Below are 16,435 nucleotides of genomic sequence, written 5' to 3' on the forward strand. Positions count from 1 at the left end.
TGTATCTCATAATTCCACTTCTTCTCAGCAAATGCTACATGGTGATTGTTTTGTTTACACATCAGAATTGTACTCAAAGTTAGAGGTTTGTGTTTTTTTTTTTTTTTTGTTTAATACATCTGTGCTTTTGTGTGAAGGTTAGAACATTATATATTTTTTCTCTAATATTTCTCTTTTGTTTTGGGGGGGATTTTAGAATTTTTCTTAATGTCTTTATGATCTGTAGAGTTTTTTATAATCCCTAATGAATATAGTTGGATGACAGATGCCTTATAAAGGTTTTAATTATCTCCCTTTTTTTGTTAACACAGATATTATCCTCTAAGGTACTGGCTCTCAGTTAAAAAAAAAATCGTTTTACTGTTCAGGAGATTGTTCAGCAGTTTAATTGTACTGTGAATTCTAGTAAAATAACGTATTATTGATTTGCTAGAGGAAATTATTTGAATAATTTTTCTTGTACACCATGTTTTTATATTTACATAAAAATATAGACTTGCTTGTTCCAGATTGTGATTGGTAGGACTAAAGACAGAAACAAGAAAGCGGTTCATCAGCAAAACTTGAGCCAATATTAACATGTAAGGACATGGTTGTAGTCTCCCTACATTAGGAGCATAATTTAAAAAAAAAAAAAAAAGAAAAAAAGATATATTTATAGTTTTTATTTATTCTTTGGAAATTTTTTTTGGAAGTGTCTTGATTTTGCCTTTGCCGATCACATGCAACAGTTCTAGACCACTAGAAACTGTACTGCCAAACAAAAGCCTTGCTTATTTGAAGCTGGTTTGTACAACCCTCTCTCAGCTGTGACAACACTTCATGGAGCAGACACGAGCTCTCCATAAACTGAAATTATTTCCACAAAATGTAATACAGATCATGGAACTCCATTACAGTGCTCAATTGGCACACTTCAGCTTCTGAAGGGCATGTGTTATGGTTTCCTGTTTATAGAGTTGCACAAATAGACCTTATAAATGACTCTAGATCACCCTCTAATGTGTTCCTAGACACCAAAGGCCCTTTACATGTTTTTATATGATCTTAAAAACAGTAGAAAACCAAAAATTACAACATTATCTATAAGCATTATAATTAGCCCTTTTAAATTTTGTCTGTTTGAATTAATTTCCTTTCTTTCTCCTGTCTGTGTTGTTTGTTGATAGCTGACTAGACAATCTTATTAGATCAAGGGAATTGCAACAAACTACAATACTAATTCAAAGCAACAGTGAGGAACAACGCATTTACTGCAGATTTACAGTTAAATTAAAAAAGGTAAGAAAAAGGTGAAAAAGAAAAAGGGATCTTCTGACTGAAATTTTTGTAGCCTTGCTATTGCTAGTAAATTGTCTACACCATTCTCGCATAACAGCAAATGTAGTTTGCTTAATAAAACCTTTCCTTAACAAAGAACAGTGAGTAGTATTTAAACCCCTTACAACATGATTATCATGAAATACACCATATCAGAGGCAAATGGCCTCCAAGCCAGAGTATTTACACACCCCATAATTTCCTCAGTATAAAGACCTGGAAGTTCTGCAGTTGCTACAGTGTACCTGCAGGCAGGGTAAGAGAGGAGTAATAGAAGAAGTCCTATATGTTTTGTTGTTGTTATTTTTCAAAGCAGTATCTAACTACCACTGAGAATGTGTTATCGTTTACTTTGGCTGAACGCCCAGTGTCCACTGAGACTCTGCCCAACCTCCTCCAGAGGGAAAAGGAGGACGGAAGAGGGGAAAGGGAAAAAAACTTGCAAAACTGAGGCTGCTGAGAAAGGTGGTTTCATATATACGCAACAAAGAAAAAACTATAAGCACTATACACACAGGGAAAATCAACAATAAAGACTACTTCCCCACGAAAGGTGTTTTCCTCCTCTGAAAACAGCCATCTATCCCACGCAACTGTCCTGGAAGAGAAGAAGGAAGTTGTTTCCTTTTCGTCTCTTTATGTCTGAGCTGACGTAACATGGTATGGAATAGCTTATTGGTAAAATATACATCAGGTGACCTATCCTAGTTCCGTTTCCCTCCCAGGGAGGGTTACAAACCCCAGGGAGGGTTACAAATACCACTACAGAGTGGTATTCATCTCACTTGACTGCAGTCATCTGTGCTGATCTAATTATCCTTGAATATCTTTGCTAAGGAAAGAAGTAGGCATTCGTAGGGCACATCTTATTCTCACATAGACATCTAGGACTAATTTGAGTCTTAAAGGTATTTCAGATGCTCTAAGGCAACCAAAATTTAGGGTTTGGTAGATGTTTGAAACTGCTTCCCTGATGCTTAAAAAACCCCCCACCAGATATTATAGGTTCTGCAACAGAATTCTTCCCTTCTGTCATGTCAGTGAAACACCATGTGGGATATCCTAGCCCAGATGTCACTAGACTTGTTTAGGCAATTTAACTGAGTTCCTGGAATTGAGGTGAATCATTTCCTAGATGAGCACATTTCTCTCTATTGTCTGTGGAAGGAGCCTTTAGAGTCAGCTTGGATGTCAATATCATCCCATGAATCCTCCTTGGAAGCTTCACTATGTGTCTCCTTAATACTGCTGGACTCAAGAGTTAACCTGGAGTATGCAACTGCTGAGTTACAATCCTTGTACTCTTCAGTTTATCCTTTGCATTTATCCCTGACAACTGATCAGGACTGTAAAAGCACCAGGAGTTGGGTACTAGAAAATGTCTATAAAGTTTTATCAAGTGGTGATGTGGCAGTTCAGCAGGATAATGACAGTAAATGTCTAGAAAATAGTAATCTTATTCAATGTAAAAAATAATATGTGAGGCCCCAACCTCATAATAACTGCTTTTAAGGCTTCATTTTGAGTACCTCAGTGTTCTTTTGACCCTACTGGGACCCTACTGGAGCACAGTATTGTGTAGAAAAGGCTTTTAGTAAAATTTGGAGCAATGGCTCTTGGAAGACATAGTACTCTAAACTGCTACTGGAAATAGTGAAAGAAGAAGGTGACTCAATGCTGTGAGAAATGATCTTAACTTATCACAGGATCCTCCTACAAACTAAAGAATTAGTCTGTTTTCTTCCAAAAGATTTATTGCATTTGAAGACAGGAGGTTCTCTGGGCATTAATGAAATATTGAGTAGCATTTTTGTGTTCTTTGGGTTCTTTTACTGACTATAATAATAAAGTCAGCTGTAAACTGAGTAATTCATTTACTGTTCCCCTTGGGCAGGCAGGTGTTCAGCCATCTCCAGGAAATCCAGGCCTCATCACGCATCACAGTGACTTGGAAAGACAAACACCATCACTCAAAATGTTCCCCCGTTCCTTCTTCTTCTCCCAGCTTCATATGTTAAGCACAAAGCCATATGGTGTGGGATATTCCTTTCGTCACTTGGGGTCAGCTGTCCTGGATGTGTCCCCTCCCAGATCCCTGCACACCCCCACGCTGCTCACTGTTGGAGTGGGGTGAGGAGCAGAAAAGGCCTTGTCTCTCTGCAAGTGCTGCTCAGCAATAGTTAAAACACCCCTGAGTTAGCAACACTGTTTTCGGCACAAATCCAAAACCCCCATACCAGTTACTGTGAAGAAAATTAACTGTCCCAGTCAAAACTAGCCAATGTAAAAAAGAAGATAGTATTACATGCATAGCATAGCAAAATCCTGAGAATGTGCTACCATTCTCATTGATTTCAGGAAGAACCAGAAAAGATACAATGTAGAATGCTGGAATATATGTATTCCTTTATTTTATCCAGTAAATAAGCAGAAATTGTGATGTCAGAAATGTACATGCTATGGCACAGAGGTTAAATGAGGTACATTCATGTGAAGTGGAGACTCATGTAGCAGAATAATGAAATAAATGTAAAAAAAATACTTTATTGTAAGAGATAAACACACTGAGAAATATATAATTATATATGTACTATGTATGCGTGCTTTGAGACTAGATACTAAGATAGCATTTGTCTATGTCCGTAATACATAAAACTTGCATAAACTAATGAAGACTTTCTTTTTATCGGGAAGCATCTATCAATGTATATAAATGTACAGTGTGTATATATTCCTCTGTACATACAGTGTATGTGCATGTATGAGCTCTTGTTCCCACATACAAAATCCCCCACAGATCCTAGTAGCATGGAAAGTTTATCCCAGTTTGTTAACAGGAACTTTCTACGAGCAAAAACAACAGGCATCAAAAACATTAATTATAATTATTTCCATTGCTTATCCTTTGCTCCTCCACAGTCTCCAGATTTAAATTAATAAAAGGCACAAAAACTTTGTACTTTCCAAGTACATTATGCAAGTTGACAATATTCCTGTTTTTTCTTTTCACACACTGTAATAGAGGTCTCAGCAAAGATACATTTTAAATGATGCCTACCAGCACTTCAAAGCCATCTCTTGCACGATAGACCTAAGTTTAACTTAATCAATGTTTGATGTAATGAAAATCTCTTGACAGAAGTTGATATGCTTAGAAATAAGTCTCTGATGCTTCATTCTATATTCACAGAAAGGTGAAATTTGTGGTGATTATCCACACCTCTCAAATGTGTCTCATTGGATTAGCAGCTATAATTAGCATTCACATTTATGAAAGTCAGCTTAATAATATTACTTTTCTTACCACAGGTTATATTCTTATTCCTAATAATATTTGGTTCCGTAAGCAAAAACAAAGAGAATACTATTGTTGTACAGAATAGCATTTACTGTATTTAATTTATCCCTGTTTCAAAAAAACAAGATTTTTTATCTGTCTGAAAGCTTTTGCTGATCTAAATTTACTGTATATATAAACACAAATTTTTCTCAACACCACCCCTAAAATGTTGAGGAAACAAGTTATGCCAAAGAGACACAAGGAGGGAGAGTCATGGTAAATTTCCATTTCCAAGTATGGAAATGTGTACTTCATGATATTTTAACTAACAAAAGAAGCTCCACATATGATAAACTTTAGTGACTATTGAAGAACATAGGTAAAATGTCTACGCAACACATTCAAGAAACATTCAGTGACAACATTAGATCACTATAGTGTGGATTCAGTGTATCTAGTAAAAATACTTTGAAGGCATAGATCTATGATTTTGCTGGTTTATGTATGCAAATGCTAATTTGTTTTTTGCTTGGTTTGCTTTAGTTTTAGACCCTGGAAGTCTGTTGCTTACCTGAAAATGTTTAATAAATTTCCCAACAGACAGACAATGCTGTCTTAAAACCATTCTATTGAGAAGGTCATGGATGGAGTAGGAGCTCCGTTTTGTGTTGCAATGTTACCTTAAAGCTTCACAGTCTCTACTCATTATTTTTATGTATTACACTAAATGAAGTCAAGGCTTGGTCTGGGACACTGTCACTTGACAGCATGAGTTGCTAGCATGAGGATGGCACAATTTAGGCCTGAAACAATTCATGGCACTAAGTGCCACGTCCAGTCTTTCCTGAAATACCTCTAGGGATGGTGACTCCATGACCTCCCTGGGCAGCCCATTCCAATGTCTGATAACCATTTCTGTGAAGAAATTCTTCCTATGTCCAACCTAAACCTCTCATGGCACAGCTTAAGACTGCATCCTCTTGTCTGATGACTAGTTGGCTAGGAGAACAGTTTGATCCCCACCTGACTACAATCTCCTTTCTGGTAGTTGTAGAGAGTGCTAAGGTCACCCTTGAGTTGCTTCTTCTCCAGGTTAAACAACCCCAGCTCCCCCCTCAAGGGCTGCTCATAGGACATGTATCCCAGACCCTTTGCCGGCTTCGTTGCCTTTCTCTGCACATGGTCCAGCACCTCAATATCCTTCCTGAATTGAGGGACCCAGAACTGAACACAGTTCTACCACTATGTGTCATCTCACCAGTGCCAAGTACAGGGGAAGAATCACCTCCCTAGTCCTGCTGACCACGCTGTTCCTGATACAGGCCAGGATGCCATTGGCCTTCTTGGCCACCTGTGCAAACTGCTGGTTCATGTTCAGCTGATGTCTTATCAGCACCCCCAGGTCCTTCTCTTCTGGGCCCGCTTTGCAACCCCTCTTTCCCCAGGCTGTAGTGCTGCATGGGATTATTGTGGCCAAAGTGTAGGATCCGCCACTTAGTCTTGTTGAAGCTCATGCTGTTGGTCTTGGCCCATCCAGTCAGCCTGTCCAGGGCCTTCCTACCCTCCAGCAGATCAGCACTGACCCAACTTGGTGTTGTCAGTAAATTTGTTAATGGTAGACTCAAAACGTAGGGAAGTCTGAATAGGTCATCTGCATCTAAGTAGTTTTAGGAGAAGGGAGGAGAATTTCACTGTGTGTAGCTGAACTGTGCCATTCCTGCTGCAATCACAACCAGATTCTGTTTATTTAGTCCCAAATGCATAAGCAGGGAATCAGGAGGGGATGCTGAAGGCAGTCAAAGGCTACCTTTATACTCCATTCATAATGCATTGGTTTTGTAGTGTAATTTTGTATCCACAATCTATACTGGTAGACTGTATTAAATATTTTTTCACTTTACTTTGTACAAAGTCCAATCTAGGACAATAATTTGTATATTTTGAAGTGTGGTCTTACAGAACTATACTAAAAATATATCATATAATGCAACCAGTATAATACTTGGTGTTGTCCATCATTGCCTTATTCTGATGTTTCCTAGTCATTTTGTAGTTAACTAACACAAATAATATTTCTTTATTGTTTCTCTTCAGTCCTGAAGTATTTCAGTCAGTCTATACTATTGGTGATTTTCATTCCATTATTTTGTTTGTTTCACAGAATATTCTGAGTTGGAAGGGGTCCACAAAGATCATCAAGTCCAACTCTTAAGTGAATGGCCCATATGGGGATCAAATACATGACCTTGTCGTTATTAGTGCCATGCTTTAATCAACTGAGCTAATCTACTGTTATTCATATATCAGAAACATCCAGTTACTCCTGTGAGATATTCCAGTCCTTCTCTGTACTCAGTAAATCTCATCAGTATAGTCCTGGTCTTTGTGCCAAGGTCATTTAATCAAAAATGTTTAATGTCTTCAGTCCTAAGAATGATTGCTGGGAAAGTTGACCAAACAATTCCCTATGGGCAAAGGTTTGCACACATACTAGTGGTCTTGATGTGTAATCTACTTGTTCAGACAGATCAGACAAAATTAAGAAAACTGATATGTACTCATATTTCCAATAAGCCTCTCATAATGGATTTTTAACTCTTACTATAGAATGCAAATTTGAGGCTATAGTAAAGCTGTAGTTGCAAGAATATTTTTCAGCATCTTAACTTCATTCTGTCACAGAGAGAAAACACAGAAAATGCTGGGGGCTGTATGTACACATTTCTACATCTGTTTTTCAAGTGTAATGGAGAATGAGATCAGACACATAGCACTTAGTTGCACAAATATGTTGTGCTTTTGCTAAGTTTTAAAAGGATTGATACTAGCTACACTAATTTCAATGTGATAATAATTTATCGTCTTTTCCAGGGTTCCCATCAAACAGGTTTGTATTCAAAGGTACACACTGCCAGTGCTTTATAAACAAAGAAAGCAAAAGACAGGAGAAAGAGAAGAGAGAAAAAAGAAAAGCCAGAAAAAAAACAGAGTGAGAGGGCCCAATGCATGTCCTTTATAGTTAACCTGATGCACAACGCTTGAGTAAATTAAACTTTTCGTGCCTTTTGTTCACACGTACACAGCCAGCCCTTCTCCCAGAAGTGAATTGAGGGATGAGAGGGATTGAGTCTCAAGGTGGAACTGGATGTTGGCTCAGAACAGCACTGCTCCACCTCCGCAGGACCCTTGCCTCTGATCACCTTTCCTGTAACAATACTCAGAATATTTGAGACAAAACATGCTTAGGTCTGGTCATCTGCAGTAAGTTATTGCATAATTATAAGGGTGCATGAAATAAATAATAATTGACAGAAAACAAGCTGTTTGTTTAATTGTTTAAAATAATTCAGATTGACCTTTTTTGTCATATAAACACCAGGGGATTTTTCACTTTCCTTAGGAGTCTTTGCAGGATTTTGATGTACATGCCATTTGTTTCAGTGGACTTCCTGCTATTCATCTTTTCTTATTATACCCTGTATTATTCTGTTTGCAAGCCGATATCACTACATTGCACTGTTTATCACCTAGAAAAGTTATTAATCTGTGTTTAATGAAAGTTGCCGTATAAGGGCATATCTCCAATACATAAGCTGTATAAAACTCTGTACCAAAAAAGCAGTCTTGAAAGAGTAAAGCTTTAAGTAACATTTAAGAAATAACACTTAGGACAGTGTTTATCACTTTAGCTCAAACTCTAAAAATGCCTGTACTTTGTGAACAAAAAAGATTTATGGAGTGCTTAATCACACTGAGTTGGGAAATACTTCTCTCTCACTTCTCTGTAAGGCATTTCTGGACCCCCTGGAACACCAGTGTTCACCAAGGTGCATTTAAATTGCGCATTAGTTTCCATATGGAAAAGCTCAGCTCTTACAATCTCTGTGAACAGCTTGTGGTACTCATCTCATTAGAAAAAAAAACTCCAAGATGGCAGAGTTGTGAAAACACAAGTATTTCAATACCAGGCATAGGGGATTAGTCTCAGATTATAGTTTTAGGCAGAGATGAAGTGGAATCTGAATTTCAGTGCATGATTTGTGCTATCACTTGTTTAATTTTAATGTCTTCTTAGTATGTAACTGTTGCTTAATATAATACACTGAGATAATTAGATGACCATGTCATATAACTGTTTGTTTTTGCACTGTATATGTTCAATTAATTAAAATAATTGAGCTGCTGGAAACATATTCAGTATATACTGACACTAATCTCAGTACAGTAGAAATATGATAAAGCAATCCTTGTGTAAATCTGTCTGGTATTTTTCATATCCAGAATGCAAAATCTCTTGTTTTCTACACTTCTGCGGTGTCTAGCTTATTAATTTGCTTTTTTTTTTTTCTCTGTTCAAGAATACCTTCATAATGCTTTTTTTCCCTGTCAGATGTTATTTATTTCATATACCCTGGTAAGTATGCAATAACTTATGGGCATGGCAAATGGTACTAGCTGTCCCTTATAATTATTTCTAGATACCTGTATAGTAGTGATGCCTATATCATTTCACATTCTCCTGGTACTGTTTTAGGAGTCGAAGAAGTCATACTCTTGCCAGACACTGTTGGCTATTGAAGGCACTTGTCCTGCATGACTTCAAAGGTTCATTGAACTTGGAAATCAGTGAACTCCTAAACCAGAGCATGATAAGAATATGTATAGGTGGGCATTTTTTCATTTTTATGTACAGCTTATTCATTCAAGTCTTTGAAGACATTTTTCCTATTAAAATATACAATGACATTTACAGGAAGCATGAATTGAATGTCCTTTTTTTTTTTTTCCTTGTACTGTTGCTTTCTGATACAGAACAAGTTCTGGTGAAATTGACTTTCCATCAACTTAATAACTATTAATGTATTGGATGCAGTGAAGCATCACCCTACATGATCCATCTTTAAAGGTAAAGTTGTTTTGCAGGAAGGTCAAAATTTATTTATTCTTCATTCATTCTTTCATCTTTGGAAAGGAATTGTATAAACTTTGAGCACATTCATAAATTAATGCAAAAAAATTTGTGGGTTCTCTACTTAAAAGTTTAAACTTGTAAAATTCATAAAGCTGCCAGCAACATAGTGAGGCAATTTTTTAAAATTTTCTCCAGTGACTGATACTTTTAACTATTTTTTCAACATGGAATGTTTCAATTCCATTAAATGAGTCTACAAAGACATCTAATGATGTGCTTATTTAATTATATTCATTAACAATTATATTTAGTGTCTGTGGATTTTCTGAAAAGTAGAAGTGGTCTGAAATCTAACTTGGATCAACATTATCCAGTTGGCAATATAATAATACTTTCAAGACAGATGCAATTATAAATTCTCAACATTTTGGTACTGTTTCAGAAGCAAAATCTTTATTAGGTCTTCAAACTGATTGCAAGCCAAATGCATTCCAGGTTCCAAAAGACAAAGTTCATCACACTTTGCACTCTCTCTATGTCTGATAAAGTCTAAGTGATAAAAGAAGTAGGACTATGACAGGAGCCATTTGTGATATGTTTTGTAATTTAATTTTGTAAGTACCTTCATTAATCCATATCAGAATTAATCAAAATTAAATTAATCCAGAGAGAGAGAAACGAACTTCAAATTGACATGTAACAGCAGTGTTGCCTTTGGCTAGCTGCCTTTAAATATGATTTCCTGCAAACTTCTATTAAAAATGACCATTATGGTTTAAATTTCTTGTTTTGAATTAGTTGCGGAGAATCAGTGTTCCAAGATAAATGCAAACATTTGTAAAATGGTTTGAGAAGGATGAAAAATCTGACTTTCCCTTGCTGGGATGAATTAAGCTATTTGTATTCATTTACTGGGTTTGGGCAAAGAATTATAAATTGTCTTCTTTCCACAGAAAACACTGCAATATTCCTTTCTATTTTCTGAAGAATGAATACAGTAATCCCACTTCTGTGGCTTCAAACCCATCTCAGTTTTCAAGTGCAGCTCAGTTTATCGTAAAATGCTTGTTAATGGGCAACTGATATTGCTTAGTGGATGAGAAGATTATTGAAAAGTGTGTTACAAGAGGAAACAAAGTCTTCAAATAAAACTTGCTCTCTTGCTATAGAATTCTATAAGATAAAACATTTTTTCTTAACTTTCAGTACATTTGAGAATAGTTAAGAACCCTTAAGAGATTTCTTTAACTTCTTATACTATAGAGTAGTTAGTATTTAAGACTTTTCCTTAATAAGTAGTTTTATTTAAAGTCATGTGTTTTAAACAAGTAGGACCTTCCCACATTTTAGAGATGCACTACCACCAGATGAACACCACCACAGGTAGTTCAGAGGAATAACCATCAGCAATTCTCTTAGAAAGAATCATTTACTCTATATCTGGGTCTCACATCTCTATCTTTCAATGATATGTGCCTACTCTGTACCAAGGTCAAACAGCTAGATTCTTTCACTCCCACATGCAAACTAGAAGGGTGCAGCAGCTGCAGAGTAGCCCGTGCCTTTGGAAGTTCTTAGAATAATATTAACAATATCCAACACAGAACAGTGAGCTGCCAAAAGGAGTTTATTAGAAATTGTGAGGACAGTGACAGAAGTGTTTGCAGCTCATCCCTAGGGACCTGAGTCAGCAGATCATATATAAACCTTATTACTTGCCTTAGTGTAAGCATTTGAGCACTTTCAGACAGAAGAGTAGTATTTTATTTTATAACAGTCTCAAAAGAGTAGGTGGGGCAAAAAGTTCTGCAAGCACCCTTATTTGCACATCAGCTGCTGGAGGTGTGATACCAAAAGTCCAAAAGCTGCCTCTTCTACTTCTCAGGAGATCATGCTAGCTAACCTCACTCTTTTGCCCTTTCTATTCTGTCTTCATTAGTTTTAACTAGACTTTGCTCCTAGGCCTATGAAACTCAGCGTTTTCCAGCTAGAAGTTTCCCAGGTATTCCAAGCCAGTTCATTATTCCAATGTTTCTTGTACTGAGCACTGTCTGGTTTTCTTTCTGTAAGAAATGACACTACACTAGTTTAAGCTGCAAATGTTTCATAAAACCTTGATTTTCATGTCATACTTAGTGCTCTTTCCTCAGGAGACATGATTTAGTAACTTCTTAATGGTTTTAGATTTGATGTTTCTTTTTCTTAGTTACCGCAGTATTAATAAATGGTTTACAGTAATTTAGTTAGGCAGACTTTTTCCTATAAACATTGCTCAGTGAACTTCATAGTTTCTCAGCACATGAAAAAATACTGAAAAAGATTTGGTTTCAATGTCTCCTTTTGACTGGTTTAAACCTAGTTTATGACTTCCTATATGTGCAATTATACTGCAGAAATAGTAAGAGAAGGAAGACAGATGGCAATCTTTCATTTAGCAGTGAAAATTTTGTATTGATTCAATTTGCTCTCAGTCAATCAATCAATCAGTCAATCAATTCCATTAGCCTACTTTTTAATACTTCACACAATATAATCAATTGTTGTGATACTGCATAGCATATTGATGTATTATTTTTTTCATTCCTATATATTATACTGTGTCATCATATATGTCCTTACTACAGTTTCAGGGTTTTTTCTTCAATACTTGACCTAACTTTGAAAAAATGTAAGAGCTTAACTGTCTTCATTTTTTTCACATACTGAAAGTTTTTAACCAATATTTTAACTTGTTAAACCTTATTATAGCTTTCTTTCCTCATCAGAACCCTTAATTTAGCAAGGTGTGACTTTCATAACCTGTTTACTTCTACTTGCAGATAGCCTTGCCAGAAAGAGCAAAAATATGTTTTATAATAAAGTCCCAGAAATTCAGCCAAAATCCTCAGATTTTGACCATTGACAAAAGTCACAAAATAAAGCTTTTTACTGAACAGTCGTGGAAGAAAAAGGGAGAAGAACATTTCTCATTGTTAATCTGAAGACAAAAAATATCAAACACAAAGAAAGAAAAGGTGGTTTTCTGTGAGAGAAACAGAACATAGTGAGCTAAATAATGTTTGAACTAATAAACCAGTTTACATAGGAATCCAAAGTAAAATATTAAAACAAAATCTGAGTAGGGATGCATTTATAAACAATTTTATTTTGTTTTGCAGTGCCTTCTATAAAGAAAATGGAAGTCGAAATACAGGGTTTCCTCAATACATTTTTGAGCATAAACTTCCATTCAGTCTGAACTCTTAAGTATTTTCAGCTTGCCATCTAAGTGGCTGATAAATGTTTCTTCTCAATGTCCTTCCTGCTTTTTTTAGTGACTTTTATTTTATGTTCCAAATAATGAAATAGCACATTAAATATAGGGAAAAGAAAGTTCAAACTTCTTACATCACAATTTCTTTTGCATGAGATACAGTTCCCCTGTGAGTTAAGACCAAATACATACTAAATAAATGAAAGACCTTATTTCCTCAGTTAAAATTGCAAGGTAGCCATTAATGGTACTCCAGAATTGTCACTGTAAATAAATGAGTTTCTTTTCTCATTTACCATTCTTTCCATGTCTTTATAGATGTCATAGCAATTATCAGGGTCTCATATGTAAATAATACAAGTTCTCGTTTTTCCCTGTTTTTGGAACCCTGTTTTTGGAACACTATATAAATCTATAGTGGTTTTTTGGCCTTAAAATAATCACGTTCTTGTGTTCAAAACATACCTAGTTACAAAATGAGATGTTAGGGATTACCCTTTCTAAGATGAATTTCTATGTGTTAAAAAGTGATCCTTGTTGCCCCTTGACGTTTTGCTGCCCATCCCAGAGAACCACACCAGGTTTGTTTTACTTATCCTGCCAATGTCTCTCACTTCAAGTTACAGTTCTTCTCTAGTAGATGAAAATATTAAGCTTCCATAATTAGCTTCATTGTGCTCTTCAGCTGAAAAGTGTTTCTCCAAGACAAGACTGCATAGAGTAAATGAACTTGACTACAACCTAGATTAGAGTCAGAATCCTTTACACTTTTCTTTGCTGAGACTCAAAGCAATTCCTTCCAGGTATGAGGGTAGGCTGATATCTCATGGTGTTATTTTCCTTCTCCAAATTGCTATCAGGAAGAGAGCTTTGAAGACCTTCTAATACAGTGAACAATTTAGCATGTTCTCTTTTTTTTTAGAGAAGAAGAAATATTATTAATATATGAAAAAAACCCAAATACATAAATTGGTTTTAATATGAGCATTCACTAAATACGTTGTCTGTAATGTGGCCCATTTGGGTTGCCCTAAAATCTCTGTAGACCTGCCTTGAGGAATACAGGTAAATTTTGTATATGTGGTTTTTCTAACTAATTTTCCTTTAGTATTTCTTCCATATTACCATTAAACTGTGTTGCATTTGTTAGCTTGGTTATTGAAAAGAATGTGGAATTGTACTCTGTACTTTCCATCTCATAAGCATTTCATTAGGGTTGTAATGAGTAACAGCTTGAGTGCTGTAAGAAGCTTTTTCTTATATTATGACCCTTGACACACACAAAACCACATTGTCTTGAATCCGTCTTTAATCAGAGGACAGGCCTCCTGTTCAAGTCATTCAGTAAATAATTGTATGTGATCAGCAGCCAGGTTAGCCTGAAGCCAGTGCATTAGACAGATGCTCTTAAATGTCTAGCCCTCATCAGAGAAATAATTTCTCTAGAGGCTGCCGCTCACACACAAGCCCCAAACCAGCCCAAACTGATTTTACTAAACTGAGAAACTGAAGCTGTGAGATGCCGTTTCTGCTTCTAGGAGGGAAAGACTAAACCTGGTTTCCTTAAATCCTTCATGACCCACACACTGAGTGACTAAATTTCCATTTGGAACCCAGCCGCCACTTCATTCTATTTACTTTCCTGCAGCACCCAACCCTTTAAGTACCTACCAGAAGGCACTTACCTCACTGGCCCAAAAGTGTCCTGGAAACCAACTTTCAAGCACTACCCAGGAGCAAGATGTAACCTAAACTTTTTCAGTGCAGGTCAGGTAAGGTCCCGAAAACGTATGCTAAAGTAATTACAGCAGAGACACCATGAGAAGAGTCCAAGTCTTGAGCTGCTGGAGTATGCACAAGCAAAAAGACTGTTTGAAATCAACAATTTCCTTCACTAGGAGAGTGTCACATCCACATTCCAAGGATCAAAGATTGGAATCCCACTTGTGTGCTCTCCTTTGTAAAAAAGTCACAAATCATTTTTGATTGCTTTTCTGCTGGTCTCTTGGCTGGCCATGTGCTAGTACATGCACTGTACTAGGAGTCTCTTCAGAGGTCAGTTTTAGCTTTTGAGGCTACAGAGGACCTGGTGTCCCACATCTAAAGTGAATGTGTCATTCGTTGTGCAAATGTTATGGAGAGGGAACGTTGCTGCTTTCTCTTCTTTCTAAAGAAACCAGCCCTGATTTATTCGTTTCTGACCCTTAGTTAAAGATTTAAACCTTGATTTAAGGTAGAACATTTTTACTGTATACCATGTAAAAATTACATTTTTACTGTATATGTTGTCATTTAGAGACCTTTGGAAATGGCTATTCATCTTTACTGATTGTACAGAAAATTTAGGCAGCAGAATTTTTTATGCATTGAAAGCAAGAACATCTGTAATCTAGGCATAGATTTAGTTGACTTGTTGGGAATAAGTCTGGGAATGTGTGAAACCATGCTTTCTTATTACTAGTGCACTAATTTATATTCCTATTTAATATGTTAGTGTTTTCTAAAATGGTTTGCACTGTTATATTCATATACTGCACTTCAGCTAGGAGGTAATTGCTGAGGGGCAGTGAGGAATTTTTTTTCTGAAAATGTCTCTCCTCTGTAACTCTGAGCTCTCCCAGTTCATGTGAAGGCAAAGCCAACATACTGGTTTAAATGAATGCATTTGTTTTCATCCTGATGTGGACTAGAAATACTTATGTAGTCATTTACCTCCTCCAGATTGACAGATTCTCACAGCAGAGAGGCACCAGGTCCTCAGTCTCTCAGCTGTCATGACTGTAGGTGTGCTTTTTATATGTTTCTCCAGGTAAGTCAAACAAGGTTAACCTAGAAGTTTTTTGCTGTAGTTAATTTTGCCCTGACACAGCTGGCAGCATTTGAAGGTACAGGTTTCAAAATTTCTACTTGGGTAGAATCCAGGCTGGATGTATGGATTGAGACTAGTCCTGCAGAGAAGGACTTGGAGGTATTAGGGAACAAAAAATTGAACAGGAACTGGCAGTATGCACTCACAGCCCAGAAAGCCAACTGCGTATTGCACAGCATTGAAAGAAGCATAGCCAGCAGGTTGAGGGAGGTGATTCTCCCCCTCTACTCTGCTCTGGTGAAACCCCACCCGAAGTATTGCATCCAGCTCTGGGGTCCTCAGCACAAGTAATGTATGAATGTCTTGAAGTGGGTCCAGAGAAGGGCCACAAAGATTATCAGAGGGATAGAGCACTTATCCTATGATGACAGATGGAGAGAGTTGGGGTTGTTCAACCTGGAGAAGAGAAGGCTTCGAGAACAACTGATTGAATCATTTCAATATATAAAGGGGGCTTATAAGAAAGACAAAGACTTTTTCCCAGGGCCTTTAGTGACAGGACAAGGGGTAACAGTTTTAAACTGAAAGTGGATAGGTTTAGACTAGATATTAGGAAGAAATTATTTACTATAAGGATTGTGAGACACTGGAAGAGATTCTCCAGACAAGTTGTGGATGCCTCATCTCCCCCATCCCTGGAAGTGTTCAAGGCCAGGCGGGATAGAGCTTTGAGCAACCTAGTCTAAAGGAACGTGTTCCTGCCCATGGCCGGAACATGCCCATGATCTTTAGGGTCCCTTCCAACCCAAACCATTCTATGGTCCTATGATTCTTCAATTCTGACCTGATATACAGGAACAC

General features: G+C 36.8%; 1 protein-coding gene and 1 long non-coding RNA gene across 2 annotated transcripts in view; both read left to right on the top strand.

The window, feature by feature from the left end:
* GPC5 (glypican 5) overlaps positions 1 to 16,435 on the top strand; it is a 611,018-nt gene that overhangs the window by 376,936 nt on the left and 217,647 nt on the right. The window lies entirely within an intron of this gene.
* On the top strand, positions 8,983 to 14,642 carry LOC120323387. Its single transcript, XR_005563773.1, has 3 exons — positions 8,983 to 9,265; positions 9,413 to 9,506; positions 13,688 to 14,642. It is a non-coding gene; the product is annotated as an uncharacterized LOC120323387 (long non-coding RNA).

This window comes from Pipra filicauda, unplaced genomic scaffold, assembly GCF_003945595.2.
Source record: "Pipra filicauda isolate LSUMZ 115617 unplaced genomic scaffold, ASM394559v2 scaffold24_size8852520_pilon, whole genome shotgun sequence".
NCBI lineage: Eukaryota > Metazoa > Chordata > Aves > Passeriformes > Pipridae > Pipra > Pipra filicauda.